This window comes from Macrotis lagotis, chromosome X, assembly GCF_037893015.1.
Source record: "Macrotis lagotis isolate mMagLag1 chromosome X, bilby.v1.9.chrom.fasta, whole genome shotgun sequence".
In the NCBI taxonomy this organism is placed as follows: domain Eukaryota; kingdom Metazoa; phylum Chordata; class Mammalia; order Peramelemorphia; family Peramelidae; genus Macrotis; species Macrotis lagotis.
This window is the reverse complement of record NC_133666.1, coordinates 236,855,736-236,881,267: the sequence shown is the minus strand read 5'-3', so window position 1 is coordinate 236,881,267 and position 25,532 is coordinate 236,855,736. Positions and strand designations below refer to the sequence as shown.

The window sequence follows — 25,532 nt, the reverse complement described above, 5'->3', positions numbered from 1 at the left end:
CTCAGCAAGTTCCTGGGCTGGCTAGCCTATCCTTACCCAAGTGAATGTTGAAGGGATGGGAGACAAGGGAGATGCATTGTCCTAGAAGCTCTCCAAGTTCTCCAAGATATCCAAGATCTCCATTTATTAAACCAAATACAAGTGCTTAAATATCCTCTCTAGTCCCTGGTCCACTCCCACTCCTGTGGCACTCTACAATTAAGCAGTTAAATAAGACTCTGGTGTTCCAGGACACCAGATGATGAAAGTTTAGAATACTCCTACACACAACAGTCCCTTACATTTTCCAATTATTTTTTTTTCCTCCTTCTTGAATCTTCTTGAAGTCCTTAGACCTCAATTCTCCATGAAACTTATGAATTTCTAGATCCCTCTTTTTTCTGATAAATCTTTCTTGATCAGCTTCATGTGGATGTGGCTGAAAAATGACTCATTTAGCACCTTTGTACTTTCTGCTACATTCTCCAGTCATATTGTGATTTTACTAAAATTGCTGACCAGAGAAAAGTAGCATGAGATATTGGAAAATGAGTTCAAATTAAGTTCAAATCCAGTCTCATTTACTTACTAGTAGTACTTGGAAAAGTCACCTTAATCTTTTTCAGTTTCAGTTTTCTTGTCTATAAAATGAAGATTTTTCCATGATCTGGAAAAAAAATCTAAAATTTATTGGAATTAGAAGATCTATATTGTAATTCCAACTCTCTAGGTAAGTTATGTTACAGGCCAATCATTTTATCTCCTGAGATATTAACCCCCTGAGGCACAGAGATGGATTAGAACAGAGAGAAGAAACTCAAAGCTCACTAGTGGGCAGTGAGCTTAAACCAGGTCAAATATAATTGGAAAATATTTAACTAACTAATTAAAAATACAGTAGAGCATATATAGTGTTAATATGTTATTTTCCAACTCAATGGGTAACCATATGAACTAGTGGATTTCAAAGTTCCTTTGCAGGTCTATATCCTCTGGACTTATATTATATTCACTGTGTCTCTGATTTTAGTGAAACATTTTCTGGTATTTCTTTTCATTAAAAAATTATATTTTTTCTCAATTACATGTAAAAACAATTTTTAACATTTGTTTCTTAAAATTTTGAATTCTAAATTCTTTCCATCCCTCCTGTCTTCCCTCCATGAAAAAGCTTGCAATTTTATCTAGATTACACACATGTAGACATGCTAAACATATTTCTATATTAGCCATGTTACAAAAGAAAGGAGGATGATATTTTTAAAGAAATAAAGTTAAAAATGCTTTGATCTGAATTCGTCAGTTCTTTTTCTGCATGGTATTTTTCATCATAAGTCATTTGGCATTGTCTTGGATCATTGTATTGCTGAGAATAGCTAAGTCAATGATAGTTAATCATCATATCATATTATTGTTACTATGTTAAAGGTTCTCCTGATTCTGCTCACTTCTCTTTCCATTAGTTTATGTGAGTCTTTTCAGGTTTTTCCCAAACCATCTTGCTTATCATTTCATATAGCACAATATTATTCCATTACATTCAAATGCCATAACCTGTTCAGATGGGCATCCTGTCAATGTCCAGTTCTTTGTCATCTCGAAAAGAGCTGCTAAAAATATTTTGGTAATATAGGTCCTTTTCCTTTTTCTTTGATCTCTTTGGAATACAGACAGTAGCAATATTGCTAGGACTAAGGGTATAAATAGTTCTGCAGTCCTTTGGGCATAGTTCCAAATTGCTCTGTTGTTTGGCCATAAATACTTCCCTTATCATAGATATGACAAGTAAAATATTCCATGCTCCCTGAATTTGCTTATATTGTCATTCTTTATGTCTAAGTCATGTACCCATGTTGGCTTTATCTTGGTATCTGGTATGACATATTGATCTATACCTAATTTATGCAAAACTGCTTTCCGGTTTTCCCAGCAATTTTTGTCAAATAGTATGTTCTTACAGATGACATTTGTTATTATTTTTCCTGATCTATAAAACATTTCGTGAGTAGTTTGATATTTCACTGAATAAGTAAATTAATTTATGTAGAATTGTCATTTTTATTATATTGGCTTCTTCTACCCATGAACAATTAATATTTATTTAACTGTTAAGATTTGACTTTATTTCTGAGGAAACTGTTTTGTAACTCTCTGACATTTATTAAAAGATTCTACTGAACCAAATCATTTAACAGTATCTGCTGACTAGTTGGTCCTGGGACTTGAACTGAGAGCTTATAATAAATTTTGAGCTTTATCCATGCTCTAAATAAATCTCTTATACTTACTCAGCATATGCAATTACTTTCCTTTTTCTTCTGGGATTCTCCACAGACTAAGGAGAGCAAATATATTGGTTTGCACATGATGGAATCATTCTTTTCACTCTGTTTCTTGAAACTGAGCAGAATGAGCATAATTATTTTTAATAGGGAACAGAGTCCACTCTCCCTCAGAAAAGTTGATAGGTTCTAGCTCCTCTCCTGTGGCAAACTCTTTCTTCTCACCCAAGAACTCAGTATTTTCATGCAGCAGAACCCTATGTTCTGAGTATCTCTCTTCTTTCTCTCTTTCCCTATCTTCCTGCTTTCCTCCTAGATATGCCTTATATATTTATCTAGTTGTTATTCTGGAGATGATGATGAAAACCCAGTCAATCTTAAAGCATTAGTATCTTCCAATCAACTTAAAGACATGCCCAAGATCAGTATGAGTCAGTGGCAGCACTTGGACTTCCTGACTGGTTTGCTCTCTAGTCCCTATTTCATGTTCACTCATTAATAGTTTAGGATAATTTAATGTCTTAACTATATAACTGGTTCCTTTAAAGACAGGGGCCAATTATCTTAGCCCAAAGAGATGAACCTCAATAGTAGGATTTCAGCAAGTTTATATTTGGGGGAGGGATCCCACACAATACAGGCAATCAGTTACTTTGCTTAATAGTAAAATTAACTGGGAGTACAAGTCAATCAGTGAATTGTGAAGAATAAATTCATCTTCAAACAGCAAACATATAGTGCCTAGTCTGTGGAAAAAAAAATGTTCTAGGCACCATGAACATAAAGACCCAAAACTCCTCAAAAACCAAAAAACCCAAACCCCACACCAGTTTTTGATCTCAAAGATCTTATATTCTACTGAAAAAATATAGTGCCTACATATTTAAGTAAAAATAAAGTAACTTGAGTACATGTAGAAATAATAACAACTGGGTAGAAAAGGGGATCAGGAAAGAATTCCAGTAACATTTTCTGAACTAAAGTTGGAAGGAATCTTAGGATTTTATGAGATGAAGGGAAAGAAAAAGATTATTCCAAGTATAAGAAGTAATAGAAAGGAGAGTTGAAATGTTGAACTTCAGAAACAGATAATTTAGTGATAAAAGCAAAGAATATATATATATAATATATATATTTTTTCCATGTATTTGGGGAACTTAATAGTCTCATAAGGGAGATATGTTTCAATGTGTCTACTCACAACCACCTACAAACTATTGTAATTAGAGAGCTATCTAGAATTTGTGACTAGAAATAAATATGCTTCCTCACATCCCAGTTGATTTTCTGGAGACAGAAAATGTTTAAGTTAACAAGATTGAATTTTCACATTTTAAAGGATGTCAGCAGATCATTTTGTATCTTATAAAGGATATAAAGTTTTAAGTAAACTCATTTGTCTCTTGTAAAGTATGTAAAAGACCCTGAAAGCCGCAGAGTAACTTACCCAGCAGAGATGTCTCACCTGAGGTGGAATTGTGAAAGGAAGACTTTACCTTAAAGACTAAATGGGTGTTGCCTCAGGCAGACTGTGACCTGGGAAAACCTAGGTCTTCTGCATGCAGGAACATTTTGTCATCCTGATTCTTGTCCCATCACTGGCTTCCATGGACAACTCCAAGGCGACTGACCCCCTCATTCAAATCTAATTCATTTGCATTTCATGGTATCACCTCCCTGATGTCGTTGTCTTCCTCCAGAATAAAGGACAAACAGAAAAGGTAGAAGGAGTAATGGGACTGAGAAGTACTCTAATTGTGACTTGTCATGACTCCATGTGTTCCATACTTATGTTTCACTACCATTGCACTTTAAATTTTGTGCCCACTTTTCATGTGTATACAAGATGTTTTAGGAGAGTGCACCCCAGTGAACCAGGGCAGAAGATGCTTTATGACTACTGTTTTTAGCATGCTGACTTAGTAAATGCATTTTCTAATAGTCAATTGTATCTACTGGATGATTTTTTAAAGGTTTTTTTGCAAGGCAATGGGGTTAAGTGGCCTGCCCAAGGCCACACAGCTAGGTAATCATTAAGTGTCTGAGGCTGCATTTGAACTCGGGTACTCCTGACTTCAGGGTCAGTGTTCTATCCACTGTGCCACCTAGCTGCCCCTATTGGCTGATTTTTAATGAAAAACATTACTGTAGGGGATCCTGGGTTATAGTGTTTGAAGTTCAACACCGCAAAGTGTCCCACCTCTGGGAGTTACAGTCACAACCTCTGCAGAACTAATTTGCCAGTATGTCTACTGGTTAGGAAAGTAGCTAAGTTAGGTAGGGAAAGTTAAAAATCATATCCAATGAGATACAATAATTAATTGCTTTAAGACAGCCAGTCTATCTTGCCTTTTGGGAGGGGGGGGATTTGGGAATAGGAGAAGGAAGCATATTGAATTTGGAAATTTATCTTCTTTAGGATCCCTGAAGGCACACATAGTACTCTAATAATGCAAATGAAGTGTGCCTCATCCTATTCAAACATGATTGGTTTTATTTCGGAAAGTTTATTTATTTATTATTGTCATGACTACTGATCTTTTTTTAAACTTTTTTTTTATTATTTAAGGCAATGGGGTTAAGTGGCTTGCCCAAGGCCACACAGTTAGGCAATTATTAAGTGTCTGAGGCTGGATTTGAACTCATGTACTCCTGACTCCAGGGCTGGTGCTCTTTCCACTGCACCAAGCCACCCAACTCCTAAATCTCTTAATAAATTTCTATAAACATCATTATATTATTATCAATACAAAACAGTGAATACTTATAGACACACAAAAAGATCCCTATGACTCCCACTGACTCTCACTGACACTCCCACAAACATAATTAGCTTTATAATCTCATATGATTATGTATCAATTTAAGGTTTTTGTAAAATCTGAGTATTTGTTTGACAGCTACTGCTTCCTGTATCTCTGATCACTGCAATAGACTTTAGATAACAGTATGAAGATGTGATATTTTAAAATAAAGTTAGTTTAGAAAAGAGCTAGCAATGTATAAGGTCACATTAAATACTAGGTTCTTGTGTCAACATCACTATTTGCAGCATTCTCATGCAACCACCTTGCAGACTGTAGTAAAAACAACAAAAACTTTACCCCTAGAAGCAGGTTTTGCATTTTCAAGCAAAACAAAATAAAAGAAGAAAGACACTGAATGATAAAAGAGGGCTATTTTCTTAAAGACAGGTCTGAAGTTAATTTTCTGGCAAGTTCATATCAGGTGAGGGTTTTAGAAATCAAGTCTCTCTCTCTCTCTCTCTCTCTCTCTCTCTCTCTCTCTCTCTCTCCCCCTCCCTTCCTCCCTCCATCCACACATTTGTTCATGCATTCATTTATTCAACTAATTTAACTAATTAGACTTTTCTGGATAAATGAGAAGAATATAAAGTTTCCCCTTCTCCATATTAATTGCCTCAATTTTTAGCTTTGTTTTATTTGTACAAATAGCATGACACATTAGAAAACTGATCTCAAAGTCAGAAAGACCTGGGTTCAAATCTCTTCTCTGACACAAATAGACTGGGTGACACTGGGTAAACTCCTAGAACTTTATTCTCTTAGATCCAATTGTTGACCAGTTAGCCCTCTGTATTTCCAGAAGATATTTCCTCACTGGCATTTCATTCAGTCATTGAAACCAACAGATAACACTTTCCTATGCTGCCAGAATTGTATTTTAAGTTACCTTTTCTTTGGAAAATTATTGAGGATCTCAAAAAAGGGTCATACCTTATCTCATTTGCTCTTCTTCTGACTATTTCCCTGATCAGTCTATGGAGCACAGAACTTCTGGAATAGGTGAAGTTGTGCCAAGAGATCTCCACTCTCTTAGTATGACTGTTTCATGGGGTATGGAATTTTGTGAACCATTAGATACTACAATAAAGCCCATGATAGCTAACTTGGGAAACAAAATTTAACTTTAACACTTCTTATTTCTATTTTTTGTGAACATTACATGCTTTGATTCTGTCTCTTGCTGAAGCAATGGGGTGTTGTGGAAAGATCACTCATTCTTGAATCAGCTCCTTTTTCAAATCCTGACTCTGATGTTTACTTCCTCTATGATGTGGGCAGCTCTTTGATTCCCCTTCGTGTCCCCCAAACCTCTTTCATTTAGAGCTGGGACTGATACTCTTTCTTAAAAGCAGGACAAGACTTTTCAAGGAATGAGATCCTTAGAAGGTCAAAATCCCTGAGGCATTATTTCAGGCAGAATCACCCAGTGCTTATATTTAAGGAAGGCAAGATGAGTCAGCAGTCTCTAGACAGCAGCAAGTCCAACACTAATCAGACCAGAGTATCAGCTTCCCTTCTTTCCCTCCATTCTTCCCCTGGAAGCCCCAAGCATTTATACCTGAAGAAGATAAAGGCAGGGAAACCAAGACCTTGTCTAACAAATATGGCAGTCCCATTCCTCCTAGCCTCCCAACTCTAATAAAAACTTATTATGTTTTTCTTACTGGTCTCAGATCACATGTCATTGGTTTAATGTAGATCACATGTTGTTATTATTGGGATAGATTTCAGGCATCCATGAACTGTATGGGGAAAAAATTACTTCTTTATTTTCATTATCCTTTAACTGAAATGTTCCATTGTCTTCAATTATGAATGTAGACAGCAGCATGATTCTGAGAAGGGATGTATGGATTTCCCCAGATGGTCAATGGATTCATAGCATAAAGAAAGTAAAAATCCTTGATTTAGATTCAAAATAACTTAGGAAGTGTTGAGAATTCATCCTCTTCTTCCCAGAAAGGTATCTGGGGTCTAAACACAGAAGACAACCAAAGAGAATATGGTTCACTTTTCTTCCAAACATAGACTCATAGATTGTTGGATCTGGAGGATATCTTTAGAGATGATTTCCACCAAACCCTTCTCTTGATAAATGAGGAAGTTGAACTCCAGGAAGGTTGTGATATTCCAGTTTACACAGGGACTTAGGGGGAGAGCCAGAATTAAGTACTTGGATCTAAAGAGAGAATCCAGTGCTTAGCAATCAAACCTGCCATGCATGAATATTGTAGATAAAAGCCTAAATGTCTTCTATTTGCTTTTCAGTTTTAATGTTCATACACCACAGTTAGTTTTGATATATTTCAAAGCAAATGTTAAAGCAATAGATAAAACAAATATTTTTCCAACCTGCTGTATTCTGAATATACATGAAAAATCAACCCTACTTGTTAGATACTTCTCATATAAAGAAAATTGGGAAAGTTCCCATCTCTATTCATTGATAGTATTTCTTTTTATTTGGCAATACAATTACCTTAGTGAAGAGCATTCAATCTTTGGTTTTATACAGAACAAAATAATGGAAAAGTCAGGGGCATCAAACATTTCCAGGTTTGGTGAAGTTCTCCCACAGGAATTCTCAGACACCTTTGGTAAAGTTGTGAGATGGGGAATGTGGATCGTAAGAACAATGGACATTTTTTTGAAAGGAAGAAGACTGAAGATGAACTCCTGAAACCATCAGCAACATGCACAAACACGTGTTTGTGTGTACTTATTAGCAGTTAAGAATACCTAGTTTTAGAGCTAGAAGAACCTTTAGAAGCTATTAAGTACAACCCTTTTGCTTTTATAAGAAGACTAAGATTCTGAGAAGGTAAATAACTTAAAGATTCAAAGAATTAGTGTCTGAGTCAGTATTTAAAGTCAGATCTTCTTTATTGCATTTCAGCAAACTATCCACCTATACACAATGCAATGGAAAAACCCAACCATTGCCAAACTAGGACATGCATCTCAATATCCACTCTGAGATTTCCCTTCATTGCTTTCCAAGATATATGACTTCTTTGTCCTAACTTCCCCTGTTCAGGAACCTTACCTCATTATGGTTTATTATAAAGCATGATCTTAGGCACTTCATTAAGTTTTTGGCTGATAAAGTTCCTTTCATTTATCTCAATAGAGAACTCAGAATAATAATGTAAGTTTGTAACTGTTTGGTGTTTTATAGAGTCATAAGTACCAGACCGCCAAAGATGTGGCCTCAAACTCCTAGGGAGTTTGACATATCCCTAAGGGATCTTTGGCATGTCTCTATTGAATATGTAACCAATTAGTTGTAGAGTAAGAAAATGGGTCTTATTACATCCTCTTTGCATTAACTAACCATGAAGCTTTTTTAAAAAAAAATATTAAGCAACCATATCTATCTTTTGCCTAATAGTTCAGTATTCTCCCATGCTACTCTTTTCTTCCCATGTACATGCTTCCAATCTTCCCTTATCTAAACTGGGCATCCTTAGTAGATTTGTTTTTAAAAATGGAAGAAATTGTTCCAGAATGAAAGATTGTTAGATCTGGAAGGAGCTTGAGATACTCACTTTACATATTCAAAAGTATACATTTAGGAAACAGCAGAAACCCAGGTCTTGGGTCTCAGTTCAAATGCTGCTTCCATGAGCTATCTCTTCAAATTAGATGTAGAAAATTCCATAATTCTTGAAACTGTTGGGAATACAGAGACTAAAAAAAAGCCCCATTATTCCTGTGCTCAGAAAATTCATAATATGCTTGGTTCTATACAACATACAAATAAATAAGGAAGAAATGAGGTGGAATGTTGGAAGGACAAAAAGAGAAATCCAAAGGTTCTGTAAGAAAACTTGAGGAAAGGGATGCCATTTTCCTTTGGTAGGGAGAATCAAAAAGGGATTCATGCAAGAGGTGACACCCAAGAAGAACTTTGGAGGAAAGGAAGCTATTTTATTGGCAGAAGTGGTGGAGGGAATGCATTCCAGGAAAGAGGCATAAACTTTTCAAAGCTGGAGAAGGCAGGATGTGTTTGTAAATCAGTGTTGTGGGAGCAACAATGTGTGAATTGGTGTAATATTAAATAAAACTGAAGTTAGGCTGGTATCATAACATAGAGATATTTGAGTGCTGAACTCCCTATAAAAACATGGGTGTTGTGGCTCACAGGGAGTTGTGAATAGATCTTTCTAGAGACCCCTCTAAATACTCTTCTTCAAAAAGACTAAGTCCTGCCAGGGCCAGGAGGCTGTCCACTCTGGCATTCATAGGAAAGATATTCCAGGCTATAATTATCTCTATTTCCCCCATTCTTTTAAACCTTGTTGGTCTAGGTCAGGGGCAGGGAATATTTGGCCTACAACCATTTGGTCTGGTGATGCCACAGCAACTGAAGGCTGCACTTGAAATTTAATAACTATAGGAGCTTTTAATGGGTGAATTAATTAAATATTTGACCAAATATAGCAGGCAAATGATGCTATAAATCTCCAAATGGCCCTTGGCATAAAAAAAAGATTCCCTACCCCTGCTCTAGGTGAAATATTTGTTTAGTTTCAAATCACTCTTTTGATTGATATCTCTTAATGGGTAAAGAGCTATAACCCAAGCTAAATTCAAAGGCATGACTCGTTTCCCACAAAATGCCAATTGTACAAAGACTGTCACACATATGAAATAGTCAATAAACCCATTTATCCAAACAAAATGCAAGGAGAAATCAGAGAAGATACATAAATGAGAATGTTAGACAATATAAGGTTATCTTGAGACACTAACTCCTCTACATTTTGTTTTCTCCCTAGAGTCTTTCTCACCCTCTCGGTTCCGAACGAAGTGTGTGTGTGTGTGTGGGGGGGGTATGCATGTGTGTTCTCTCGAATCCAGAAGCTACAAGCACTGGGATCTCTCTGGTTCCAAGCTCTCAGCAACTCTGTCCCTAACATAGGTATGGATCATGGACTAACTATTCTCTCCCCTAATTAAAGGAGTCTTATATCAATGCCAGATTATAGTCTATAGGTAATAGGTAAAAGTTTCTGAGAGAATGGGTAGTATATATTAGGATGATTATTTTTGTAGCTATTTGAAGACTGGATTAGAGATGAGAAAGATTGAAAGAGAACATTTAGGACAATATTAAAGTAGCCCAGAAAAGTAGATGAACACTTAAGCTGCATGGATGACAATTTGAGTGGAGATGAGTAGATGAATGTGAGAGACCTAGATGGACCTGGTGGTTTTTCCTTCACCTCCCACTTGGGAAACTAACAGTGAAATTTCAAGTTTGGGAAATTGGTAGGATGATAGTACTATCAATAGAAGTAGAAAAGGTAGAAAGAGGGCTGAATTTTATGTGGAAGATGATGAATTTAAATTTGACATGTTTAGTGGGTGAACCTATGCTGTGATATTTAGAAAAAGTTGGAAATGTGGAACTGAAGTTCATAGGAGTGGTCATGTATGGATCTATGGATTTGGGAGTTATTGACATAAAGATGATAATTGATCAAGGGACAGTGTGTAGAGAGAGAGAGAAACAATAATTGCTGAGACTTGAGAAATACCTTGAATTTAGAGGATGGGGGAAAAATTTTTTTAAAAAATTGATTGATGAAAAGGGAACTAACTGTTAAAATTTCTGTAAAATTTATCATTAGAATCATCATAGGATCATAAATTTAGAGTTAAATGGGATCTTTGAAACTCCTTGATCCAACACTTTCATTTGAAAAATAAGAAAACTGAGCTCTAAAGAAGTAAGGGGGCTTTGTTGTCCAAGACTCCACAGGTAATAAGAACTGGGATGTGAGCCCAAAGCTGCTGGCTTTATATTCATCAGTACTTCTACTGAAAAAAAAGACAATTATATGAATCTAAACAAAGACGTATTTTCTTAGTGTCTCCACTAACATATATATATGCACACACAGCACTAATGACATGAAATAGACACTTACTGACCTACTCAGTTTACATGTTATGTAGTCTGAGACAGGTTGAGACTTCCTTTTGGTCATCTTGCAGGAGGCAAACTGAGAACTAAGAAAACAATATATTAACTTCTGCAAAAGGAGACAACTCAGTTTCAAGATGAGTCAAGCATGGAAAAGTGGTGTGTGTTGAACACTGGAAGACACCATGCATGGGTTGGCCCTAATTCTTCCAGATGTTAGGCGGACAGTTCCCCAGGGGAGAACTGTGAGTACAAAATAATTAAGTACTTACTCCCCCCCCCCCCCCCCATCTCATAGAGACTCCTCAGGTGACGTTGATTAGTATCCCTCAGCTTCTGAGTTTAGGAAGGCTTTATCTTTTAAAGAGAGCATTCCATCCAACATTGCAAGTCCTCCTTCTCACAGTTCTCCTGATTACTAACAAAACAGGTCAGATTACAAACCCAGAGCCAGATGAGCTTCCCTCCCTCTTTTTGTATACATGGGAATGGGATTAAAGGCACAGGGTGTCAGGGAGTGGGAAGAGGGCTGGCAGCCTGAAGGACAGAGAGAAGAGGCTAGGCTTGGTTTTTTGTTCTTTTTCCCTCTCCAGCCTACTTTGGGGGGGGGGGTCCCCCTCTGCAGTAAATTAGGCTTCATTCAAGTGTGAGTTAGTCAATAGTTTGAGCTCAATATTAATCCATTTAGAACACTACCCATTTCATCTACATATGCATTCAGTCACAGGGAAGACATTGTTTCTTTTCCATATTATGTGGAACATTAAAAATAATTATCCAGTGATGTGTCAGGGAGTTGTGTTTTTCCTACTGTGTGGTTTTTGGCAAGGGGTGTATGTTGGTTGGAAAAAAATCAACATAATGCTGTTATGGACAGTATTATGTCTCTTGTAGAAAGTGATTTTGAACGTTTGTACTAAACAAGATTTAAAGGTAAAGCTTGAGGCAGATGTATAAGTCCTCCCTTTGGGTGACTGGTTTAAAATTTAGATTAAACAGAGTCCCAAATCTGTAAAGAGAGTACATCTGCCAAGTTTTCATATTTAATTTGAATGTTAATTTGATATTTTAAATTTTTTTTAATAATCCCTTTTATAGACAAAGTATCAAATGGGCAAATGTTGTAAATTTTTTCATTCTTCTGTTAGCTAAATACAAAACTGCTTTTGCTTTATATCAAGCAGCATATTTATAAGTTATTAGGTTGGTGGGTTATTGGTATTGTTACCAGTATTGTAGCAGAACATAGGACACTGCTACCTCTGAAGACCTGAGGAAGAGTATCGTGCCAAGGGCAGTGAAGAGGTACATGGCAGGTGAGTAAGCTACGACATATAACCAATGAGGAACTCTCAGGAAAAGTAGGACCAAAGGATGCCATCGAGGAAATAGATGATAGAAAGATAAGAAAGGCTATACAAATGGTGACTGGTGGGTGTATGATCCCAGGGCTCCATTGTTACTCTTGAAATATTAGGAGAAAGTGAAGAAGACCTCTATCATGTTGGAAGGATCCACAATAATGGACTTGAGAGGACATGACTGAGAACACACTAGACAAAAATGTCTCACAGCTGGGTAGTCTGCATTATTGATTCAATTTTTTTTGCAATTGAATGGATTTTTGACTTTCAAACTGCATGCTAAGGGCATAGCAAATGGCTCACTTCTGTGCTCATCCATCTGGTTTTCTTTATTTTATTTTCTTCTCTTGCCTTATATCTTGTCTCTGCCCTACTATAATTGCCATACATAATTTCCCATTCAACATACCATTAGTTAGAAGTGAGGGAAGAAGTGAAATCCAAAATCTTGATGACTGGTCATTGAGCCTTCTTAAAATAGCCTAATATTTAGAAAAAACAATGAGCAATATATATTCATCACAAGTGACAAACTTGCTAAGAAGTTACGAGCTTTGAAATATGTATCATCAGTCTTGACCCTAAGGATATTTTGTCCTCTTGTGGTCCAGACTGTATCTGTCCTAAAGACAACTATGAATCTTTGACTACAACTAATTAAAGATTGAGAAAAAGAGCAAGAGATAGATGGCTAGAAGCCTGGGGACAGTGAAATGTGATAGAAAGCATATAGCTCAATCCTGGAGCGAAGCTGTGATCTTATCTTTGGGACCCAACCATCTCCATGAGGTCTCTTAAAAATAGATGGATATTTTAAAAAAGAAAGTAGTTAGTTTTTTCCTCCTTGAAAGAGTATGTTAGCTTAGAATGGCAATCACACAAAATTAGGACTGATTAAAACCTTGAAGATCTACAAAGACAAACCTGTCATTTCACAGAAGTGGAAACTGAAATATCACAGTGAGTAAATCGCAACTTTTAGACAAGATCTCAGGTCTTCTGTCTCTGAGAATAGGGCTCTTCATTCTCTTGTACTGTCAATAATGCTTCACCATCATTTTCTTTTAGAAATAGCAAAGGAGGCTTTCTGTCCTACTCAGTGACCTGTTCCCCTTCTACTTCTGGTTTTTCATCATGGGCCACACAATATGATTTCTCTGTGCCCCCCCCACCCCAATGGAATACATGATTGGTGAATGTAAACTGTGCCAAATGGAAAGGACATGGGTAGCATTGAGTTGACCTGGGTAGTAAAATGCTCTGAGGGGACTATGAGCCCAAGTTTGAACATTGTCCAAGTGAAAATATTTGATTAAAACCTTTGCTTGCCTTACTTTTCTCAAGGGAACAGTGATCTTTCATCAGCATTGTTCCTATCCTGAAATTATACTCTCTTATCCTTTTCAGGTATACATGAAATTTTGTTCTCAAATGCTACTGCTCTTCCTGGCTGTCCTTGAAGATTAACTGGTTTTTATTATGATTAGACTGTTGTAATAATGATAGGGAAAGGCATTTGATAGGTTTATTGAAATAGGGAAGTCCTAGAGAAGGAGATTTCCCTGGTCAGTGCAAGATTTTCTGCGGTTTATAGTCCTAGAGAGCTTCCTAGAGTATTGAGAGACCAATATGCAACAAATACATGTATTAGAGGTGGGATGTCATCTTGGTTCCAATTCCATCTGTCATGCATCATTTCATATCGCCTCCAATAAGGATAACAACAATAATGACAATGATAACAACTCTGTTTTAAAAGAATTGCCTAGTTCAGTGCCTAGTTCTGACTCCTTGGAGTCAGAAAGAACTAGATTTAAATCCTTACTTTGACAGTGAGTAGCTGTGTGATCCTTGACAAGTTACTTCACTTCTGACTACCCTCTAAGACTAAAAAGTACAGATATGTTATTGATCAGGTATCAGTAAAGACCGTTTCCATGCTGGCAGTTACCCACATTGAGAAAATGGCAGGTCTGGAGATCTTCATAGGATATTTTCAAAATCTTAATGCAGCTTTAAAGTTTAATAGCTTAAAATATTTAAGTAGTATAACTTTAAGCTTTAGGAAGGATTAAGCCTTTAAACCTAATTGACTTAAGACTGAAAATATCTATATTAGTATATGTATATTTATGTTACCTATGAAAGAATAGCTAGATAAATATCCATATAAAATCTACATAAGATTTCTAACATACCTCCCACAGCATTAACTTTTTTTTAGGTTTTTGCAAGGCAAATGGGATTAAGTGACTTGCCCAAGGCCACACAGCTAGGTAATTAATAAGTGTCTGAGACCAGATTTGAACCCAGGTACTCCTGACTCCAGGGCCAGTGCTTTATCCACTGTGCCACCTAACCGCCCCTAGTATTACCTTTTAAGGCATAGTATAATAGCACAATAGATTGAGAGAGATATTGACTTACTCAAGGTCACATAGTTATTAGATATACTTATAATGAGACACTGAAACCCACTTATAGCATGAGAGTATCATTACTTAAAGGGAGACAAAATAGCCATCTCTAGTCTTTTCCAAAGGACACTTTATTTTTTGCCATAAAGAGAAGCAGTAAATTGGAGTCAGAAGTCTAACCATTCTATTGGTTTTAGAGAAAGGGATGCACTGGGCTAGAATTATATCTATTTCCTTCCTTAAAAATTAATAATCTAGATGATGTAGTTTTCAGATTCATGGTAAATTTAGAATCACTCGTTATTGATGGATCAAGAAAGATTTTTATATCCAAAGGCTTGAATTTCTTCCCAACAAATATTAGTTCCATAATGCAAACACAGACACACAGAGCAATTTGCAAAGAAACCCATTTATCTAAGTAAATTTCAAAAGAAAAATCAGAAGAAATAATCATATAAGATGCTATAGTAACAACACAGAGGGAAGGAGCTTTCCTTTTAGGAGAAAGATAATTCAGCTCTCTCTCTCTCTCTCTCTCTCTCTCTCTCTCTCTCTCTCTCTCTCTCTCTCTCCCCCCCATCTCTCTCTGTCTTTATGTCTGTCTCCCCTTCCTTATCTCCCTGTCTCTGTCTCTGTCTCTGTCCCTGTTTCTGTCTCTCATAAAGTCCTAGATTTCATTCAAAGAGGAACTTTCCTAAATTCTCTAGAATAGCAAGCTAGGATTAGGGTACATATTAGAAGCTTCTAACTCTTCTCATTTTCACATCCTCCTAGAGTTTTTTTTTCTTCACCATTCTGGTGTCATTGGCATTGTTTATCTTCTCTCTTTTGACTGGAAACCAAAAGTGGCCAGTGACTTCAGAGTCCAAAGAGACTCAAAAGACCCAAGAAAGGGAGCAGAACTCTCACTCCCACTCCAGCCAACTATTCCCCATCACTCACTGAACTCAACCAATGAGGAGAAATTTCCAAGGCTTGTTTATACTAGAGTTGTTTACACCAGACTTACAGATACATGTTTGCTTTAAATGATCTTTTTCTGGATTTAAATCACTGATCAATTTTTTTTGTCTTTCCAGCAGCATATGACTATCATTATTGACAACACCTTCACCAGTGTTTTATCCTGGTTTGATGGCCTTGTTAAACAAATGTTTTAGGACCCCCATTTTATATATTTTAAAAAAAATATAAAGTATAAGTCAGAACTATTTATTACAAATAAAAACAGAAAACCTAGAATTATCAAATGGTATTATTTATGTTCATTTTATTCCTGCAACATTATTTTGGAGATTCACTGGAACCTTCTAGCCATTGAAAAATTATGACACAGAACTTGCTGGTATCTTTCTTGCCTCAGCCTCACAGCCTCATTTTTTTCTTTCCAAGGCAGCTTATTCATTTAAGGGACAGAGACTTGAGTGACTTGCCAAAATGACTAATACAAAAGGATAGAGGAGGGGAACACAGTATATGTTCTCTTGGCCAGTGGTATAAAATTCAAATAAAAACAAAATTTTTCAGGTTATATATTAACTTAGAAAACCACAAATGAAAAATAACTATAACTTTTTTATTTATTTTGTTAAACATCTTAAAATTATATTTAAAGTGCATTTCCCATTGAAGGTTATGAGTTTGACATCTCTGTTCTTGACCCTTTGTCAATGTATAAACAATTCAACAAGAAAAATACCATCAAGGGTATAGGTATAGCTCAATGGGGAATGAACTATAAATGTTACAAAACTGGATGGGTCTATTATGTTACTGAACAGGAGGTAGGCATTGTTGTAACCAACAAACTATAGGTACACTTCTTGGCAAAATAATCAATGTGCATATTGAATAGATTGGTCCCTCTAAGAGCAGAAACAGCGTGGTGAAATGTGTGAAGGGAGATGATCAGAAAAAGAAAGAAGTCCAAAAAATGGCATCTGGGATCTGCTGAAATATTAGCTGGGTCCTCCTAGAGAAGAACAATTTCTGTAAACCAATAGCAAGGAGCCTGAGCTATTGAAACACAGCCCTTATTAATTCATGGTATAAATGATTATAAAAATAAAAATTTGGGGATTGTGAAAATGAAAAATTATAGAAAAAAGAAATATATTTTATATCTAGGATACTTTTATGTGAATGAAGATGCCCAACAATTGGGGAATGGTTGAACAAACTGTGGTATATGAATGTGATGAAATACTATTATTGTTCCATGAGAAATCATGAGCAGTCTGACTTTAGAAAAGCCTGGAAAGACTTGCTTGAACTGATGCTGAGTGAAGGGAGCAGAACCAAGAGAATATTGCTTGCATTAACAGTAACACTGTGTGATGATCAGCTATGATCTTCTCAGCAGTTCAGTAATCAAGGACAATCTTAAAAGACCTGTAATGAAAAATGCCATCCATATTCAGAGAAAAATGGAGTCTGCATTCAGAATAAAGCATACTTTGTTCACTTATGTGTGTATGTGTGTGTATGTGTATTTAGTAAGGCAATGAGGTTAAGTGACTTGCCCAAGGTCATAGAGCTAGGTAATCATTAAATATCTGAGGCTAGATTTGAACTCAAGTTCTCCTGACTCCAGGGCTAGTGCTCTATCCACTATGCCACCTAGCTGCCCTCTCTGTTCACTTTTTAAAACTTCTTTCATGTTTTTATTTCTTTCTCATGTTTTCCCCTTTAATTCTAATTCTCCCCTCATAACATGAATAATGTGGAAATAAGTTAAATATAATTGTGCATGTACAATCAGATTGCTCACTACCATTGGGGGAAGGGAGGGAAGGTGGTATAAAAATGTGGAACTCAAAAGCTTGGAAAAAAGTTGAAGGTTGAAAATTATTTTTTCAGGTAATCGGAAAAAATAACATAAAAACATTCGAGTGAAGTATGAATGGACTGTGAAATATGGTTAAAGTGAGTTCAGCAATAAGTCACCTCATGGAGAATAATATTAACAATTCATTTATGCAGCACTTTAATAATTTTCATCACAACAGTCCTGTGAGGTAGGTAGGTAATATAAGGATAGATATAAAGGATATTTCTATCCTCATTTTACACATGGGAAAAACCAAGATTCTGGCAAATGACATGATTTCACCAAAGTAACACAGATGGCAAATGTTTGAATTGTAGTTTAAACCTAAGTCTTCTGATTCCAAGTTAATATTCCACTATAACATTTTTATAGCTTGAACCTCAGTCCTGCTGGTATAGTGCTTTAGGTTTAGGACAGGATCAAAATGAGATGCTTGTCAACTATTTTGTTGTCGTTCTGTCATATCTGATTCTCCATGTCCCCATTTGGAAACTTCTTGGAAAAGATACTAGAATGGTTTGTCATTTCCTTCTCTAGTTCATGTGGCAGATGAGGTAAATGAAGCAAACAGAATTAAGTAATTTACTCAGGATCACACAGCTAGTCATTGTCTGAGGCCAGATTTGAACTCATGAATTTAAGTCTTCACGAAGATAAGTCCAGTATTCTTTCCACTGTGCCACCCAGCTGCCCCTGTCAACCCTATAATAATTAACAAGAGGCGATTTTTACAGTCATAGAATGGAAAGGACATGAAGCAAGTACATAACACAACTTCAAGAAGATATAGGCCCCAATTGGAAATGTGTCTGGTCAAAATGTTGAGTGCAGTGATTCTCATATCTGTGGGACATCTGTCAACTCTGAAAATTATATCCTGTGATATACCCTTTCATGCCTAGATCCCTGGGAAGATTTATTTACAGCTAGAGCTTTAGCTGTCTGAACCAATTAAGTCTCAAAAAATAGCTTTCCTTCCTTTAAGGAAAGTAGCCCAGTCTACATGACAAATATTGTTCCTCCCATGAACATGCTGCCTTTTGTGAGGAATACCTTAGTTGAAGGACACTTATCATTTGCAATGACCTCCACTGAATATTTGTAATAGAATTCACATGTGAGGGTTTCTTCAAAACATCATCTATTAATTAATTGACTGTAAGACAAGACGGTTAGCTAGAGACATAGCCCTTCCAGAAAATAGCTTTGCCTTGGATTGACACAGTTGGAATCGTTAACAGTTTGGTACTGTTTGGGGCTGGAAGGAAAACTAGAAATTATCTAATTCAGTTTTCTCATTTTATAAACAGGAAAATATTAGAGACAGTGTCAGACTCTAGTCAAAATATTAGTCTATTCCTTCTCCTGCTACTAGCCCTGGCTCTGAAATTTTGTAAAAGACATCTACTTTTTCTCAACCTATCTTCTTGTCTATAAAATGAGAAAATTGGATTAGGCAATCTCTAAGGTTCCTTTCAGCTTCAAATTGTTTGATTCTAAGTATATATTTAGAATACTACTGCTACTGCTGCTGCTGCTGCTATTACTATTATTACTACTACTGCTACTACTACTAATATTGCTAGTACTACTACTAGTAATAATAATAATGACAAGAATAGCTAGCAATCATACAGCACTTTAATGCTTTACATATAGTATCCCTTCTGATCTTTAGTAGGGCTCATGTTGGCAGCCATGTATTCAAACTCAGAACATTGTGGTTTTCAGAAGATAACTCTATTAGTTAAATAGAATTTTTTGGGTGGCAAGTGGGGTGGGGAAAGGGAGAAATGTATCTAAAGGGATAATACTAATGTTGTCTTAGAAAGTTATACATAAATGTAATCAGTATCGTTTATTTTTCCTTTCTAAAGGACTTCCAGTTGCCTTAAATAGCCTGGATCACCTGGAAGTCTGTCAGGTCAGAGTGCTTCATAATTTTCTACTCTAGAAAATAAATGTATGGCACTATTGGAACCATCTGTACCTTTTTCCTTTGTCGGCAGTGAAAGAAGACCCTTGTAACTTGAACACTTCTGTGATGTCAGCCAGTTTTCAAGGAAAGCAGTCTTTTTTATCTGTTTTCTCAGAGCCATTAAACTCTCTTCATTTGGTTCACAGGTATTTGGGTAAATTATAACCCAAATGGTATCCTCTGTTAGAAGCCATCTTGTAGCATCAAAAAACCCCCCAAAAAACACAGAAAGATTCAATTCAATTCTAAGAGATGAATGGGGGTAGTGATTTCAACATAAGTTGCTTGGTCAGAAACAAACCCTTCCATGTGTGCTTTTTAAACCTGAAAAGAGCATATCTTTATTGTCCTGCTCAAAGTAAGCCATATCCTTATGAGGTAGAAAGAAAGAGAGCCATAAGCAGAATGATGTCATTTTCTTATGTTTCTCAAGTGGTCCTCATTAAATTGGCTGAACAGACTATAAAAAAAATTTTAAAAGCCTGGAAAAGCTGAAGGCAGACAATCCCTTGTTCAGAAAATGAAATGGAGTAAACCATAACACATGGACCAAATAATATAGTCTTTGTTTTATGTCATAATTTCTTCTTCCCTAATGCCTGCCCCTGAGATGGATAAGGGACCTGACTCGGAGGTCATCTCATGGGACCCCTGGAAGTTGGAGAAACAGCACCGCTAACTTTATGATTTTTTGGGCAGGTCCACTGCTGAACCCCAAGAGCCCCAGGCAGCTTAACCAGTTAAATTATGAAGACTGCCTCCAGTAGGGTAGGTTTCATGCTTTATGAGTTTGATAATATTCAAGGTTGAAACCATTAAATTCACATCTGGGGGGACTCTGTATGAGTAAAGGTAAAAAGGTCAGTGAGAAGTGTTTTTTGAACAAAAATACTATCTTCCCTGAGGGGACTGGCTGGAGTGAATTCAGTATTTTGTTGATTGAAATCAGTTGTTTAATATAAAATCAATAAAATATAAGACCTTTAACAAGACCATTTTGGTTCACAGATTCCACTGTCTAAATTACTCTTACCCTAAAACATTAGCTCCTTATAAGTCTACTTTAGCTCTCTCAAGGTAAGCACACCCTTACTGAAATCTCAATATATTTTTTTCCTACAGATTTAAAGAAATTTTAGTGATCAAGATTTGCATAGTTTATAAGGCCTCCTTGTGGAGTATTTTTTTCCTTCCCAATAAGGATCAATTGCTTTTCAAATCCCATCATCATCATCTTATTATTATTATTATATAGTGTTCTACAATTATTATTTCATTTGATTTTCACAACAACATTGGGAGGTAAGTACTATTGCTCTCCCCATTTTACAGTTGAGGAAATTGAGGCAAATAGTGACTTACTCAGAGTCATATGAATAGGGTCTGAGGGTAGATTTGAACTCAGGTTTTCTTGATTCCAGTCCTTGCACTCTATCCACTGAAGCATCTAGCCACCTAGCATTTTATATAATGCTTAAAAGACACAAAACATTTTTACATATATTATCTCAGTTAAGCTTTTCAATAACACCCTGAGACCGATGCTGTTATTGTCCTTATTTTATAAATGAGAAAAATGAGAGGGAGAGAGTTTAAGTGATTTGTCCAGGGTAGCTAGTATCTAATTTAAACTCCGGTATTTCTGATTCTAAACTTAGCATTCTATCTCTTGTGCCACTTGGCTATTATCAGATAAAGATCTTGAGATGAGTTGTTTTTTCAATCGTGAGCATTTCCTTTCATCCTCTTAGATGTGAGTTTGAAGTCAGGTTACAGAAAGTTCTGATCACATTCATCCAGAACACTAACTTACCAACTAGGGTGATCAGATGTAAAACCAGAAATTCCCTCTTAGTTCTGTTGGACTTTATCTATTTGTGACTTAGATTTCCTGTCAATCAATCAAGAAATATTCATAGTAACTGACATTTCTATATCAAATTTAAGCCTGCAAAACACTTGCCATGCCTTACTGCATTTGATCTGTATAGCAACTACTATGAAGGGATTATTATCCCCATTTTAAAACCAAAGGAAGTGGAGGACATGAAGTCAGGAAGATCTGGTTTGAATCCAAACTCAGACAGTGAGTGTTTTTCCTTGGGCAAGTTATTAAATCTCTCAAATTCTTAATTTTGCTATATGTAAAAGGGGGTGTAAAATACATACTTCATCATATTGTTGTGAGGACAAAATGAGATAATACAAGTGGTCCTAAAATTTTTAGTGCAGCTTGGAGTTTTTAATAACTTAAAACTGCACAAAGGTTTCTGAGGCACCTTGTATAATTTACTAGTTACTATAATTATTAAATGACTTACCCATGGTTTCAAGGGTATTAGGAATTGAAATATTCACAATTTGGGTGGAGTTGACAGAAGAGAAGGAACTTTATTTGAAGTATGAAAAGGAGAGGAGAGTGAAGAATGTGAAGAAAGGAGAGGAGAATAATGGCAGGGAAATTAGGGAGCTAGTAGTATGTACTGTGGCAGTGGAAGTCATACCTTTGAAAGCCTTCCCATAGGGTTTGCTTTTCCTTACTGAAGACTAGCACTATCAAATAATGAGAGGCAAAATGACTCACTATGGAACCAAAAGTATAATCTTTCATTTTATAAAATCTCATCATTTCTTTTTCTATGTGTTTATTCCTAAAATCCATTTATGCTTCCATCATTATCATCAGCAACAATAATGTCAACATTAGTATTTATTAAACACTAATTGTTTGCCTAGCATTTGCTAAGTACTTCCATACTTACTATTGGGTTAAAAGGTCTTTTGTTCAGTGGGGAATAAATTGTCCAAATTGTCTACATCTTTTACACTGTAGGAAATAAATAGTTAATTTGTCAAAGTACAGATGCTACTGGAATAACCCTGCATGAGAAAGAGAGGGCCCCTCAGCTTTGGAGATTTGGTTGTTTAGCAATCTAAAAGAGTCCTCTCTAGAATGTTCACTTGGAGACTCAGAACTTGATATTACAGCCTGGTATTATCAAACCGATGGCACCATCCAATTTTCAATTTGCCCCCCTCAGTTATTTCTACCAGATATAAATGGATGTCCCACACATATGCATTTACTTTATAATCACTAGAAAGAAGAGAACACTGATTCAGTCAGTATGTAATACTGATAACTATTTCCAATCATGAGACACATACAAGTTCCTATCCTAAACTTGTAATTATCATTAAAAGGCTCCATCTTGCTTCTTTCTTCCCTACCCTTTTGGAATAAATGAACTAAACTCAGAGAGATTCCTGAATGTTGATTTGAAATAACATCCAGTAGTTTAGCCATTCTCTGGGACATTATCTAGACTGATCCAGGACCATCTTTTAGTGGAGGGTTGGAGGTCAAGGTAGAGATAGGAGAGTGTCAAAGATATGAATTTGCCATGTTTTCAGCATAGAGAAGGGCTGTGAAAAGTGGATGGTTATTGATTTTGTTTGTTCAAATTTTCAGTAATGACTAAAAATTGAGGAAAAGTTTAATTGTGGGGGTGGCTAGGTGGCGCAGTGGATAGAGCACCAGCCCTGGAGTCAGGAGGACCTGAGTTCAAATGTGACCTCAGACACTTAATAATTACCTAGCTGTGTGGCCTTGGACAAGCCACTTAACGCCATTGCCTTGCAAAAAAACTTTAAAAAAGTTTAATTGTGAATAGGACTTCATATATATATATATATATATATATATACATATTTTTTCCTACTTTCATCTTCCAAAATTCCTAAATAGAAGAAGCAAAATGTCCACTTACACTATAAGCTCCTTGAGGGCAGGGACTGTCTTTTGACTTTTTGTGTATGTGTGTGTCCTGGGGGCTTAACAGAGTGCCAAGCATATAACATTTGCATAATAAATACTTAATGATAGATTGATGTTTTTTTTCTTTTTTTGAGACAGGAACAATGCTGTAACTCCTGAACTCCAATCTGGACTCAGATATTTATTAGTTCGGTGACATTAATCAAATCTGTTTGTCTCAGTTTATTCAACCATAAAATAAAACCTTTACCCTGCAAAGTTGTTGTGAGGATCAAATGAGATGATATTTATAAGCACTCAGTATAGTAACTGGTGTTCTATAAATTTTTATCCACCATCCTCCCACATATATCTTCCTTTTGTGGTTGAATTTTTACTCAGGCTGTCATAATCCATTGATTCCAGGGTATACTGGAAGTATGGTGAAGTAGAGGACCTTATACAATATGATTTGATTTGACATCATAGGTAGAACTGACATTTGGTGAGATGGAACTTACAGTGAAACATGATTCTAGGTGAGTATTGCCTTACTCAAAAGAAAAGTGAAGGAAAGGGTGAGAGATTAATGTTGCATATAAAAAGGTTGCTCATTGAGGTCTTCATGACAAGTTTTCAAAATACCAAATAGAAATAAGAGAAATATATCAGTTATTTTCCCTTTTCCCTCAAAATTGGAGTTGTCTGGGATGTGTAAGTGGGGTGGGGGGGGTGGGGGAGACACGTTCCTCTCTCAACTGATCATAGGGAGATGAAGCTTATTTTGTAATGACCATAGGAACTATTGCAAATTTGATTGCACTTTGCTACTAATTCCACACAATGACTTATAAGTCATTTTTTCCGAGATTGAGAAATAAAAAGTCATTAGAAAATATTCTTATTAGACAATGTTTCCTTTTCTTTATCATTGTCATGTCTATTTTTTTTAAAGAAAGTAGGCCAAAATTATTTCTCCTATAATTTCAAAATATTGGGTGGGGATATCAACCTATGAATTCCTTCGACAATTAAATGGTCAAAGGATAGAAGCATTAGTAGTAGCTAATATTCACATTGTGAGAAAAATGATTATAAAATAATCAGTTGTTAATATTGGTGAGATGCAGAATTTTTTACCTTCCTATATCCTCATTTCCTACTATCCTCTGAAGAAAAAGGGTTTATAGTGAGACTGGATTTAACATCTTGTTCAGACCCCATCTGACAGGAAAACTTTGTTCTAATTAAAGTGGAAAAAGAATCTAATCTGGGTGAATTTCTATTTATTGCATTTTACTTAGATTATTTGCTCAGATTTATCTAGATTCAGGGCTGTCCAAAATGCCACCACCTGTGAGTTTACAAAATGCTTTAGTAAACAAAATCAAGTTACCACACTAAAATGGCTATTGTTTCAATAAAATTTCTATTGTTTCTATTGTTTCAATAAAAAGCTTTTAAAAGTAAAGTTGGATAGCTCTGATCTAAATGGTGGAGATTAGTGGTGATCTGGGTTTAAGAGTGACATAGTCAAAGTCTTATCTCTCTTAAGAGAATAAGTTCATGTCTCATTATAATTTTCATTTTATTGATAATCAATCTGAATTGATTGTTCCCTTAAAATGACAAAATGGATCAGAACTTAGCTAGAACCTGTTTGTATTCCCTAATTTAATAATGCTTAAGGAAAGAGAATGAAATAATTCTAGCCTGGCATCTTCTCCTCTCTCTAAGAAGACAAGAATGACCTATTGCTCCAATCTTCTACTTTCTCTTCTGACAGGAATAAGAATCTCCCTTGGAGAAGAGTCTGGGGAGAAAAGGCTAGACATGTCTATTCTGCCTCCTTTCAAGTCATAACAGGACAATCCTTACTACAGGGGCACCTATGGGCAGCTTCTCTCCATATCTGAGTACCATACTCATTTGCAACATAAAAAACATTAAGTAAAGAGCTTTTGGTATTTGTATTCAAAATTCTACCACTGTCATCACCAAGAGAAATTCATTGAAATTCTATTTAGATGGAAAATTTTATTCCTTACAATTCACATTTTCATTTTTATCCTCTGCCTCATGTAATTATAACAAAAAGACAAAGCTGTCAGAGCTAGAATAGATCTTAAAAATTTTTCTATTCCAAACCTTCATTTTACAGAGCACTTCCAAGTCATATGGTC

The 25,532-nt window shown here is 35.9% G+C and overlaps 1 long non-coding RNA gene across 1 annotated transcript; it reads left to right on the top strand.

Moving 5' to 3' along the window:
* The first annotated feature begins 20,231 nt into the window (after positions 1-20,231).
* On the top strand, positions 20,232-25,279 carry LOC141503545 (uncharacterized). Its single transcript, XR_012472897.1, has 3 exons — positions 20,232-20,360; positions 23,776-23,888; positions 25,136-25,279. It is a non-coding gene; the product is annotated as an uncharacterized LOC141503545 (long non-coding RNA).
* Positions 25,280-25,532: the final 253 nt, after the last annotated feature.